This window comes from Acomys russatus, chromosome 6, assembly GCF_903995435.1.
Source record: "Acomys russatus chromosome 6, mAcoRus1.1, whole genome shotgun sequence".
NCBI lineage: Eukaryota > Metazoa > Chordata > Mammalia > Rodentia > Muridae > Acomys > Acomys russatus.
Genome location: NC_067142.1, coordinates 760,257 through 774,545, shown reverse-complemented (window position 1 = coordinate 774,545; position 14,289 = coordinate 760,257).

Genomic DNA, 14,289 nt, shown 5'->3' with positions numbered 1-14,289 from the left:
ACACCGTGTGTAGGGACATGATCAAAAGAAACACCAATGCTCAACTATGTCTTTGGGAAATGTGAGAGAATTTCAAGGAAATATGTTTTACTTTAATTTGCAATTACATAGTGATATATAATATAAGAAATGTTTATATTGGTAATTTAAAGAACTAATTTTCAGTTTTTCTTCTTTAGTGATATTTATTCAGATCTTGACCTTGTATTTTGCTAAGATATTTTAAACACTACAATACCAATTCATCTTGAATTTGATAGCTGGAGAAAAATAGGCACTTGAAATGAAAATGTACCAAGGACACAAGACATCAATATATTCATAATACACTCATTGTAGAGGAAAAACATGAGACACTTCAGATCTTTGATGTTTTAATCAGTTATTAGTACAGATATTTTAGCATGAAGCTTCTATGTGAGAAACATCAGTCCTACTCAATATTTTATGGGATCATATGCAAATCCTCAATTTCTATGTAAATTTTGTACGTTGCTCTCAGATACATTCCATCCCTGAGAATTTGGTTATCTACCTTGGAATAAAGTCTTAATTCCAGCATGAAAGACAACTTGAAAGAAGAGAGTACACTGTATAGTAGGTTCCTACAAGATAAACTGTTCCACCTAACAGGTAAGCTCATTAAAAAATAATATGTTGTACATACAGGCAAAAACTTTCATGGAAACTAATTCAGCTCAAAAGGGAAACAACTTCAAAGGTCCAAAAAGTTCCGGACACTGATCGTATTTAAAAGGTCATTTCCTCATAAAGGATGTATAAACAGTAAAATGTGTTGAGAAGATCCTTACACAGGTTGTGTTGCCTAAAAAATCAAAGGCAACAGAAGCTTCTCGATGAGGCTCAGATTGCCTGACTTGCATGAAACTTGAACTGGTTGAATTGCCTGAAAATTGAGTAGAAAGCTGCAATTTTCATGATTTCTTGAGCTGTCACCAAGAATGACAGGGGAAGAAACTTTGTTTTGGACACTGCCCTGAGTCATTTATGCTTTTTCAAGTAACCCCTTAACCATACTCTTGTAAGTCACCTCAAGAAATTGTATTAAATTTCACTTTAGTGGTATCTTTACGTTTGTCTGTTGGTCATTTCATTTTCTTAGGCGAGGAGAATTTTTGTTCCTTGGGAATAGTTACACACACACACACACACACACACACACACACATACACACACATACACACACACACTGCAAAGCATGGGACAAGCCTATGTAGTAACTAAGCAACTACTGTCAAAGTTGTTTGATTCAGGTAGTGTGATTCATCTAATTCCACTACCTGCCTCATTCTTGCCTGTAAAAATTGCATAGATATTAGGAATCTTTATTTTTTCTGTTTGAGTTTTACTTGTTAAAACTATCAAATAAAATACCATAAACATATTGGCTTAAAAAAAAATAAAAGAAGTCCTGGAGTTGTGGAACTTAGAAATGGTAGATGGAAATTTGTAGATCTATTTCTTTTTTAATATTTTGTTAATTTATTCATATTACATCTCAATTGATAACCCATCCCTTGTATACTCCTATTCTTCCCTCCCTCCCACTTTCATCCTACTCCCCTCCCCTCTGTCTGTGAGTGAGGGGGACCTCCTAGCCCTGTATGTGCTCATAGGGTATCATGTTTCTTCTTGGTTTCCTGCTATCCTTCCTCTGAGTGCCACCCAGCCTCCCCATCAAAGGGACATGGTCAAAAATGGGGCACCAGACTTCATGTAAAAGTCAGTCACAACTCTCCATTCAACAGTGGAAAATGCCCTGTCCATCGGGTAGATCTGGGTAGGAATTCCAAGTTAACAACATGTATTGTCCTTGGCTGGTGCCATGGTTTGAGCAGGACCCTTGGGACCAGACGCCCATTATAATGTTCTTCTTGTAGGTTTCTAGGACTCTCTGGATCCTTCTATTTCTTCATTATCCCATGTATCTCTTAGATAAAGTCCCAACAGGATGTTCTCCATTCTGACCCATTTTCCTGATAAGTGAAGCCTTTCATGGGACATGCCTCCTTGGACTAGTGTCTAGATATAAGTGAGTATATATCATTTGACTCTTTCTGCTTCTGGGTGAACTAACTCATTATGATAATTTCTAGTTCAATCGATTTGTCCATAAGTTTTGGGAATTATTTGTTTTTAATAGCAGAGTAGTACTCCATAGTGTAAATGTACCAGTTTCTTTAGCAATTATTCTACCGAGGGGCACTTAAGCTATATCCATGATCTGAGTATTATGAATAAGGCTGCTATGAACATGGTTGAGCATATGATCCTGTTGTGTGGTAGAGCATTTTCTGGGTATATTCTGAGGGTGGGAATAGCTTGGTGTTGAGGAAGTCCTATTGCCATTTTTCTGGGAAAGCACCAGATATATTTCCAAAGTGGTTGTACCAGTTTGCATTCCAACCAGCAATGAAGGAGTATTTCTCTTTCTCTACATCCTCACCAGCATGTGGTGTAGCTTGACATTTTGATTTTACCATTCTGATGGGTGTAAGATGGAATTTCAGTGTAGTTTTGATTTGCATTTCTCTGAAGACTAACGACGCTGAGCATTTTTAAAGTGTTTCTTAGCCATTTGATATTCCCCTGTTGAGAAGTCTCTGTTTACTTCTCAGCCCCATTTTCTAATTGGGTTATTTGGTTTGGTGGTGTTTGATCTCTTGAGTTCTTTATATATTTTGGATATTTGACCTTTGTGAGAAGTAGGATTGGTGAAGATTTTTTTCCCAGTGTGTAGGCTGTTGCTTTGTTCTGCTGACAGTGTCTCCTGCCTTACAGAAACTTCTCAGCCTCCTGAGGTCCCATTTGTTAATTGTTGAACTTAACGCCTGGGCTGTTGGTGTCCTGTCCAGGAAGTTGTCTCCTGTGCCAATGGGCTCCAGGCTGTTCCCCACTTTTCCCTTTAACCAAATTAATTTCTCTGGTTTTATGTTGAAGTCTTTAATCCCTTTAGACTTGAGTTGTGTGCATGGTGACAAGTATGGGTCTAGTTGCAATTTTCTACATGCAGACATCCAGTTCGACCAGTACCATTTGTTGAAGATGCTATCATTTTTTTTACTGAATTTATTTGCCTTCTTTGTCAAAAAGCAAGTGACGAATATGTTTTGATTCATCTCTGGGTCTTCAATTCTATATCATTGATCCACCAGTCTACTGATGTTCCAGTACCATGCTGTTTTAATTACTGTTGCTCTATAGTACAGTTTGAGATTGGGTATGGAAATTCCTCCAGAGGATCTTTTATTGTATAGAATTGTTTTTGATATTCTGGGAATTTTGCTTCTCCATATGAAGTTGAGAATTGATCTTTCAATGTCTTCAAAATATTTTGATAGGGATTGCAATGAATCTTTAAATTGCTTTTGGTAAGATGGCCATTTTTACTATATTAATTCTCCCGAGCCACTAACAGGGTAGATCCCTCTATCTTTTGAGGTCATCATCAATCTCTTTCTTCAAAGATTCAAAGTTTTTTTCAAATAAGTCCTCCGCTTGCTTCATTAGAGTTACTCCCTTGTATCAGGAGCATAGATGTTCAAAACTGTGATGTCTTCTTGGTTGACTTTATCTTTGATGAGTATGAAGTGTCTTTCCTTGTCCCTTTTGATTATCTTTGGTCTAAATCTATTTTATTAGATATTAGAATGGCTACACCAGCTTGCTTCTTGTCACCATTTAATTGGAATAATTTTCCCCAACCTTTTACTCTGAGGTAATGTCTGTCCTTGTGTGTGAGATGTGTTTCTTGAATGCAGAAGAGTGTTGGGTCATGTTTATTCATCCACTTAGTTAGTCTGTGTTTTTTTATTTGGAGAATTGAGACCATTCATCTTAAGAGATATTAATGACCAGTGACTGCTAAGTCCCTTCATTTTTGCTGTGTGTTACAGTCGAGAGTTTGTGAGGCTGTGATTTTGCGATGGTGTAGTTAACAATTTCCTATGTGGTTTTGGTTGTAATTTGACCCTTTCGGGTCAATTTTCCTTCCAGTAACTTCTGTAAAGCCAGATTTTTGGATAGATGTTGTTTGAATTTTTTTATGGAATATCTTGTTTTCTCCGTCAATGGTTATTGATAGTTTCACTGTTTTTGTAGTCTGGCCTGGCATCTGTGTTCCCTTAGGGATTGCAGGACCTCTGTCTAGGCCCTTCTGGCTTCCATGGTCTCTGCTTAGAAGTCGGGTGTAATTCTGATAGGTTTGCCATCGTATTTTACTTGGTCTTTTTCTCTTGTTGCTTTCAATATTTTTCCTTGTTCTGTATATTTTATGTGTTTATTATTATGTTTTGGGAAGATTTTCTTTTCTGATCTGGTCTATGTGGTGTTCTCTATGCCTCTTGTGTGCTCATATGCATCTCCTCCAAATTGGGAAAATTTTCATCTATGGTTCTGTTAAAGATGTTTTCTGGGCTGTGGATTAGGGTGTCCTTTCTTTCCTCATACCTATTATTCTCAAATTTTGTCTTTTCATGGTGTCCTTGATTTCTTGAATGTTCTGTGTTAGGAATTTTTCACATTTAGCATTTGCTTTGATGGTTTTTTTTTTTTTTTTCTTTTGAGTTCTACAATTGTATCTTCAAGTCCCGATATTCGTTCCTCCATTTCTTGGATTCTGTTAGATAAGGTCACCTCAGTGATGCTTGCTTTCTTCTCTGAGGCCTCTTGATCACATTTTTCTTCTGTCTATTTCTTTATCATAGCTTCCATTTTTACCTTCAAATATTGAAATTTTTTTAATGATTTCTTTCATCTGCTTGTTTGTATTTTTCTGAAATTCTTCCAATGCCTCTCTATTTGATTCTTTCATGTCTCCAACCCACTTAGTTGCATCCTCCTGCAGTTGTTTACAGATTTTATTCATTTCTTCCATTATCATCTTTTTTACTAAGGACTTGATGTCATTTTCTTGTATTTCTATTGTGCTTGGGTTCTCAGGGTCCTCTTGACATTTTGGTGTCTCTGATGTTGGGAGGTAGCTTCTGGTGTTCTTCACTGGTTGAGAGTGGATAGTTGGTGAATGATTATAGGTCATGTGCCCTTTCCTGTGTGGATCAGGGAGTATTTCCCTGGAACAGGCAAGTGATCTGGTTCCTACTCCTGGAGATTTTGCTCTATACCTTATGCTCTGGAATGAGTTAACTAAAGTAGGTTTCTGTGTGGACCCTTTCACTCTACTGCTGTAATACAGATCAACTCTTTTGGGACTTAGAACAAGGTCAACACACAAATGCTCTAGTTGGGTAGGTTGGTCCCAGCTGTCTGTCATTCCTGCCACTTTGTAGCCAAGACCCCAGCTGGATCAGACCTTCTGAGCTGTAGCTGCCTTTTAGCTCTGCCTCTAAACACTGCAGAGGTGTCCAGGCTCTCTCAAGAACATGGGAGATCCTGCCATGCCTGTGGGAGCTCATCCAGTTATGTTCTGTCTGTTGGAGAATGCAGGACCAGTATGAGACAGCCCAGAGACAGGACCACTTTGGACCACTAAGTTGCCTGCACCTTCTGTAGGGCTGTAGGCAAGACCCAACTCTGGTCAGGCCCTCTGAGCTGTAGCTGCCTTTTAGCTCAATGATTGGATTCCTCACTAGTGTGCAGCCTGTCCTGAGACCATGGGCATTCCTGCCAAACCTGTGGGAGCTGATCCAGTTAGGATCTGTCTGTTGGAGATTGCAGGATCAGTTTGCAGCTGCCCAGAGACAGGACCATTTCTGACCTTGGCCTGTCTCCAAGATGCCTGTATTTTCAGATACCCTGTAACCAGGAATGCTCACAGATCCTCGGAGCTGTAGTCACCTTTTATCTCAGTGATTAGACACCACAGGGATGTCTAGCCTCTCCTGAGAGCATGGGAGATCCTACTGGGCCTGCGGGGGCAGTCCAAGTTGGATTCTAACTGCCCCTGTTTGCAGGCTTAGTCCTTTGTGTCTGGCTCTAGATTGGGCCCAAATCAGCCTATGAGCTGCATGCCCACTCTACCTGTTTTTGGTGGGCCCTGCTGCCTGTGTTTCCACTTGGCCTCAGGGACATCTGCAATTTGGCATGGGGTGGGTGGAGGGATACAAGGGCAGTTTCACCCTATTCCCTAAGACTCCTCAGGCCAGGGATTCCAGTGTACCACTGCCCTACACAGTGAATTTTTGCTTTGTTGGCCAGCTGGAGCACACAAGTGGGTTCTGTTTGAGCATCTGGGGAATGGGTTCAGGAACTCTGGGATGTTGCTTGTCCCGAGGCCAGTCCCACTGGTGGTCTGTGGAGTGTGGGACCCCACTCACCTACAATTCTCTAGATCCAGCAGTCTGTGACTCCCTTCAAGTCCCTGGTCTCTGTGCTGTAGATCAGATATGGTGCATACTGGTCAACACCATCCTGGAAACTTCCCTGTAGATCTATTTCTAACTGGCTGCCTTTGCTTGGATTGCATATGGTCATGTTGCGACTCAGACAATACTTTATAAGTATACATCCTTAGCATACTGAATTTGATAATTTGTCTTCATATAAGGATATTCTATTTAAGACACAATATAATGGCTTCATCTTTTTTTTCTTTTTTATTAATTTATTCTTGTTACATCTCAATGTTTATCCCATCCCTTGTATCCTCCCATTCCTCCCTCCCCCCCATTTTCCCATTATTCCCCTCCCCTATCTTAATTATGTTTTAAAAGACATTTTACCTAAATATACTGACATGCTATGACACTAAAAACTAGGGTTTGAACATATGAATTGTGGCAAGACATGATACACCCAAAATAGTATTTTTTTTTTGGGGGGGGGGTGAGGCAGATCAGTTTTTATTTCATTATCAAAAGCAGAATTTCCTAATATACCATTTTTCATCTTATTTTTTTCTAGTTTGAGATAAGCATTCATGCCTAGAATATGTTTTGAACAAAGTTATCCCCATTCATTTCTCTCCAAATCTCTCCTATCCCCCTGCCCTTCAATTTCTCTCTCAACTTCATAGGTTTTTCTCTTTATTAAATCTATTAAGTCAGCTTGGTGATGCCTGTGTGTTCATTTAAGACTATGCACTGGAGCTTGAAAAAGCAATACGGAGATACATCACTAAAAAAAATGTTTTGTCTTTTTCCAACTGGGCCACAGTGACTAAAAGCTAATCATCTATGGCTAAGATTCTGGGAGCTCCTCCTCTATCCTTCTTTTGGCTTATGTTGTCTAGTGATGTTTCAGTGAATTAAAAAATAGCTCCTACTCCAGGGGACATGGTCAAATGTGAGGCACCAGAGTACGTGAGAAAGTCGCATCACACTCTCCACTCAACTGTGGAGAATATTCTGACCATTGGCTAGATCTGGGAAGGGGTTTAAAGTTTACCTCCTGTATTGTCCTTGGCTGGTGCCTTAGTTTGAACGGGACCCCTGGGCCCAAATCTGCCTATCATATTGTTCTACTTGTAGATTTCTAGGACCAGTCATAGGGGAGGGGAATAATGGGAAAATGGGGGGGGGGGAGGAATGGGAGGATACAAGGGATGGGATAAACATTGAGATGTAACAAGAATAAATTAATAAAAAAAATAGCTCCTATAAGTTCATGAATGCAATGGTTTCATTATGTCAGAGAAATACTCTTTCACTGTAGATATTTACTCACCAGGCTCCTAACAAAATCCAACTACTGCTTTCATGATGATCTCTAATTATTCTTCCTAACTTAATAGGCATGTGAAGTTTATGAATAATATATAAGCTATTAAATGCAGATATTATATTCTTTACTATTTCTATAATTAATATTTCTATTTCTAATCTTTGGAAGCTTTGATAAATTTTAAAATGATTTAGAAAAAAATACATTACTGCTTTGTTTTCTAAAAACTATTATTTTTTTAAATGTATTATTTCACTTGGTAGATGTTTATAAGATTAATGTTGGTTACATTATGCTAAATGTGTTTTATATGTGATGTGCAATGTGTTTGATTTTATTGGTTTTCTTATAATTCTTTTTTTTTTTTTTTTTTTTTTTTTTTTTTTTTATTAATTTATTCTTGTTACATCTCAATGTTTATCCCATCCCTTGTATCCTCCCATTCCTCCCCCCCCCCCCCTTTTCCCATTATTCCCCTCCCCTATGACTGTTCCTGGGGGGATTACGTCCCCCTATATATTCTCATAGGGTATCAAGTCTCTTCTTGGCTACTTGCTGTCCTTCCTCTGAGTGCCACCAGGTCTCCCCCTCCAGGGGACATGGTCAAATGGTTTTCTTAAAGTGTATTGTCATTATAATTTTAATTATTTATCAAATTTGACTTACATGTGATATTACAATGTGACTTAATGAGATATTATGTTGTGTATAAGATAGAGATCATTATCATGTTCAGTAATTCCTTAAAAAATAATGTTCAATCTATCTTTTTAGACAAAAGGCACAGTTTGTTATCAATATTTAGAATCTCCACCTAATGTTATCTGGTTCATAACACAATTTAGCCTTGTAAAGTTCTATGTTTATATTTTTACATATATTTGTTAGAAGTTTTAATCTGTAGATTTAATTTCATTCTTTAAAAATTGTGTTTCCTTTTATCAGTTGAATTTATTTTTATTTCATCCTCTCATTTACATGAACTTTCTGAATCTTCTTTTGCCAGTCATTTGTTCTCTATTATAGAAGGTTCCTCCTTCCCCCCAAAAGGCTTTAACTCAGGTTAGTTGACACTAATATCTCAATTTGCTATATATGGAAATATTTTATTTCCAATTTAATTACAGTTTTTATCCTTTGTTTTGTTAATTTTATGGATTTTCTATTTTTTGGTTTAGATATTCATCCTGGGATATATTTTTCATAAAACTTCTTCAATTATATTAAACGTACCATATAATATGCCTTCCTAATTTTAATTTCATTACTTTTTCTTCTTTAACAAAATGTTTACACTCAGGTTTACCGCATTATATGTCTAGATTTTATATAGTATGAAATTCTAGAAGCCAGTTTGTTTGTATTTCACTATAGCTAGCTTTTCAAAGGAGTCTGGGTGAAATCATGACTTTTACTGTTTAGATTATCTTACATGAGCATGCATCTTTGTTCTTCATGATGCCCTAATGAATATCCCTTAAATAAGATTATTCTGTTCCCTCAAGATCTTTATCCTATCCAAGTTTCAGATAAAATGAGATTATAGAAGAAAGTACATATGTTATTTATTCGTTTATTTTTTCCACATTAGCTTGCTCTTATGAAGTCACTGATCCTATCAATGAAGCCATTCCTAAGTGGCTTTATTTGTTTTGTACAAATTTTGTAATTCTCCTATCATTGGATTTTAGTCTGATGAGAAAAAATACATATATGCCAGGTGTTTTATATGTATTTGCAAATATCTCTTTGAAGATGAACTCATTTAACCAGAAAGGCTGAATCTAAAATTTAAGTCTTATGCTCCTTAGACTATCTGAAGAATTTTGTCATTTGTTTCTGTGATTTTTTTCTTCATACTTTGAGCAATCTGCTATTTTTCATATACCTTCTATGTAAGTACTCTTCTACACAGCACTGTAAATGAATGCCAGACTACTGGGGTTATGATATCTGTTGTTCTAAATACTATCGGCTGCCATTTCATCCAGTGTTGATTTATATTCACCTTATAAGCAACAAGCTTATAATAACATGGGTGATCCGGTGGTTGCATGAACAAAATGCCCACTACAGCAAGGGTGACTCTCCATACTATCAATCCATATGAGTGCCCCAACCTCAGCTTGGATGCAACCCAACCTCTTATTATTCTTCTGAAGGAACTGCTGACATTTCATATACCTTACAAAATGCATGTCATGAATCTTAGAGAATTAATTGCTTGATGTATACCTGTTTTGCTCCCCAAGGGATATTTCAACTTGGAAGAAAAAGCTACAAAATAGAATCCCATACTGAGAAAGATATTGGGCCCTTTCAATTCCTTCTCATTTAACCAATGTCATTACTGCAATTAATAGTAACAACATCACAGAAACAAATTAGTACTACAACAGAGTGTATAAAATTGTTAAAAATTTCACTATGCTTCTTTGGGTTTAATTGCTTTGAATTTTGATTAAGTTCTTTAGAAAGATACCTTCTAGCTTCATCATTATACTAAATATTATGCCAAAAACCTTTTCAGGATTTACATTGTCACATCCAACCATAGCCCATGGGAAGCCCAGATTCTGTCAAGCTGTGTTGATAATTTAATACATTTATGATTAGTTTATTCTGCTTTGAATTTAAAGAACAAACTTCTCTAAAGAAACTTCCACAATTATCTATTTTTTACTTTTAAAATAGTATAAAACAAATATGTTCAGGCTTATTTATATTCTTCAGACTTAATATCAAATAGCACAGGGAGATCTTCATGTAATGTATAGCACTAAGAATAAAGAAAGAGTTGGCTTATTAATGTGACTGCTAATGTGGTACTTAATAAAATGATCTCTTACTTATAAAGAATTACAAAATTGTTTTCCACTAAATAAAACTTTAAAAAGCTGTTCCATGGGTATTGCCTAATGTTACATCTGAAAATCCTATAAAAATTGTTTTTAATGCTTTTATAAATGGCTTGGTAAAATAATGATATCACATTTACACATAAATTCCTCATGTTCCACAAAAATTGTCCTTGTTCCAGGCTGTGCATGTCAGCAGCCTAAATTCATCATAATCATTCAGTTTTATTAGATGCTTCTCAGATATTGGGTATTTTAACTGAATTGGACATTTAATTTGCATATTAGTGTTTTGGAAATACTAAGAGGAGAGAGAACCTCAGCATCATAATGGATAGCTTTTAACCCAATTATACATCCTCAGACATATTGAGTAGCCTTACAAAGAATTGAGACCCACCATTAAATGACTTCACATATAAATTATCACATGAAGAACATAAATGCTCTGATAAAGGAAAGGGAACAAAGTTGAGAGAAAAATATTGTGGAAGAATTGTGAATATAGAAAAATAAGTGGAAGGAGACACTTTTTTAAGTGCAGTAGTTGAGAATGAAGTCTAGTTAACAAAAGTCTGGAATGGAGAGTACATAAGCAGTTTAAAGATAGAAATAGAAAGTAGACAAAATGATGAAAAGAAAAAAAGTCCTCCCTCAGCTCACTTTTTGTTCTTAAACAAAACAAATATAATCTTATGGAATCAAGAGCTATATTCAAGTACTATCACCCTAGTCTCTAGAAAACACATGCAAGGATATCTACATTTGGGTAAAACAGAGACAACTCTGGCTATTTATTATAGGTTTAAATACAGAAACTATGGAATTTCTTAATAATAATGAAGCTTCCCTTTATTATCATATGTTTTTTTTAAGAGTAAGGAGGCAGCAGAAACTATCCAAAATATTTAGGATTAGGATGATTTTTTTGTACAATGATAAGTCCTAAGGTTATATAAATATACTCAGGTTATCAAATATTAATTTAAAATGTATGGACAAATCTGGAAATTTTTAACTTTATAAAAGATCCTAACTTGTGTTATCCTAATACAGGATGGAAATAATGAACATGCAGGGTATCTGATCTGTAGGATGGAGACTAGATCCCAGGCTGGGAGCTACATACCACAAGACCTAAACAGCCTTAGGTGAGAAAGATCTTCAGAGCACATGTGGGTCTGGCCTTGTTCCACCCAACTGGCCCATTGATAATGGGAGCCCAATCCCCAGAGTCTGGAAGTGTACCCACCTGCACGCTGCTGCCCTGCTCTACATCAAGTGACTCTGTATCAAAGCCTGAACTGCGGGCTTTGAAAGACCAGCTTGAAGCTAGCCTCGGGAAAATGATGGTTCTAACCACAGAATGGCCGTTAAGTCCTGAGAAAGCCCCAAGGGCAGGCCACCACATGCACATAAAATCCAAAGCCCAGTTCAACAACATGCCAGTGCCTCACCTATGCTCTCTGACTTATCTGTGGGCCACACAGTAGCACCAGAGTGGGATGCCCATAAGGACATGAGAGTGTGGATCTGGGCACTGAAGTCCATAGAGGGACACAAGAACCACACCTGGACCCAGGCAGCTGTGGATAATCTCTCCAGTTACAGCTCCAAAGCAGCTCATTCCCACACTCTGGTTGACATATCTAAGGCAGATGGCACAGTCTGAACACATCAGGCCGAAAACTATACCCCATTGGACTGTTCCCACACACTTAGCCAGCAACTATCTGGCCTTAATGGGGGCTAATGCCTAGTTAGCTACCACAGCTCAGCAGGGGCACCCACACTCTCTGGAGAGTCTGAACAGGACAGAGGAGATTGGGGTTTGCCAGACCTAGCCACCTGCTTAAACCCAGGGAGCCATTTCTGCAAACTTTGGTAGAGCATGGCCACCTGCCTCAACCCAATGGTAGTTTCCATACTCACCCAGGCAGGACTGAAATAGCATGAAGGGATTGAGCCAACTCTCACAAGCCAGAGGGCAGTATCTGTTCCTTTAAGCAGGACTGAACCTAGGCTCCACAGCCTAGACGGGTCATCCAGAATCATATTCAACACCCACAATCCAACAGGAGTTCCAGCATTCTAGAATTGACTGAGCCTAGGCCTCCAAAACCCCAGTGCCCAAATGCAGAGTATTCAAAGCCCAGCCAAAGGCAGAATAACCAGCTTTATCTACACTACCTCGTACTGATCCTTGGGCTGTAGGGCACCTGTCTCTGTCTCTGATTACCCAGTGTGGAGCCCAGACTGTGAAATAAGTCCCTCAGAGCTGAAACCAACTCACCTGACTGATCCAGGGAAGGACACAAGAAACTACCTCCCAACGTCAGAGACAGCTTAAAAAACACACAAACAACAAAGTCCAAAACAATATGGCATCTCCAGATCCCAGCCATCAGAAAGATATCAACCCAGGGAACTCAAACACAATTGAAACACAAGAAAATAACCTCAAATTCTTAATAATGAAGATGATGATGGAGGGAAAGATTAAAATCCATAATCAAATGCAGAAAAATGCAGCCAAATACATTGAAGACATTAAAGAGGCCTATAGAGATGCCCTGAAAGATACAAACAATCAGATGAAGGGAATCAATAAAATAGTTCAAGAGTTGACTATGAAAATGGAAACAAAAATAAAAACACAGTCAGAAGAAATTTGGAAATGAGAGAACTTAGAGAAGAAAGCAAGCAATGAAGAGGTAAGCTTCTCTAACAGAATTCAAGAGATGGAGGAACAAATCTTGGTAGTAGATGATACAATGGAAGAACTTGAAACAGACATCAAAGAAAATGTGAAATCTGAAATTTTTCTGACATAAAACATCCAAGAAAACAAGAACACTGTGAAAAGATGAAACTGGAGGATAATAGGCATTGAGGAACGAGAAGACACCTGGCTACAAGGCACAGAAAATATTTTTTAAAATCAGAAAAGAAAAAAATCTCCCATTTAAAGGTGATTCATATAAACATATAAGAGGCCTACAGAACACTAAATAGAATAGACCAGAAAAAAATCCACCTGTCACATAATAATCAAAGCAGAAAATGTAAAGAACAAAGAAAAAGTATTAAAAACAGCAAGAGAAAGGAAACAAGTATTATGTAGTTGCAAACCTATCAGAATTACACCGAAATTCCCAGTAGAGACTAGACAAGTCAGAAAGTCCTGGACAGAGGTCCTTTATACCCTAAGAGACCATAATGCCAGGCAAGACACTATACCTAGTGAAACTTTCAATAACCATTGATTGAGAAAAAAGATATTGCATGACAAAAACAAATTGAAACCATACCTACTCAGAAACTGAACCTACAGAAGTTAAAAGAAAGAAAATTCTTGCCAACCAAATGTCACAAACTACAACCAAAATTACACAGCAAATAGATAATTACATCATCACAAAAACATAACCACACAGACTCAATTGCTACCAATATCAAAATCAAGGGACTAAATTGCCAGTGGTCATTAATGTTTCTCAACATCAGTGATCTCAATTATTGAATAAAAAGACACAGACTAAATGAATGGAGGCATATACAACACCCAACATTCTTCTCCATTCAAGAAACACATCTCAGTCACAAGGATAGGCATTAGCTCAAGATAAAAGGCTAGAAAAAAGTATTCCAAGCAAATGGACACAGGGAGCAAGCTGATATAGATATTTGGATATCTAACAAAATAGACTTTCTACTAAAATTAATAAAAAGAAATGAGAAAGGACACTTCATACTCATCAAAAAAAAAAGCCAACCAAGATGACATAAC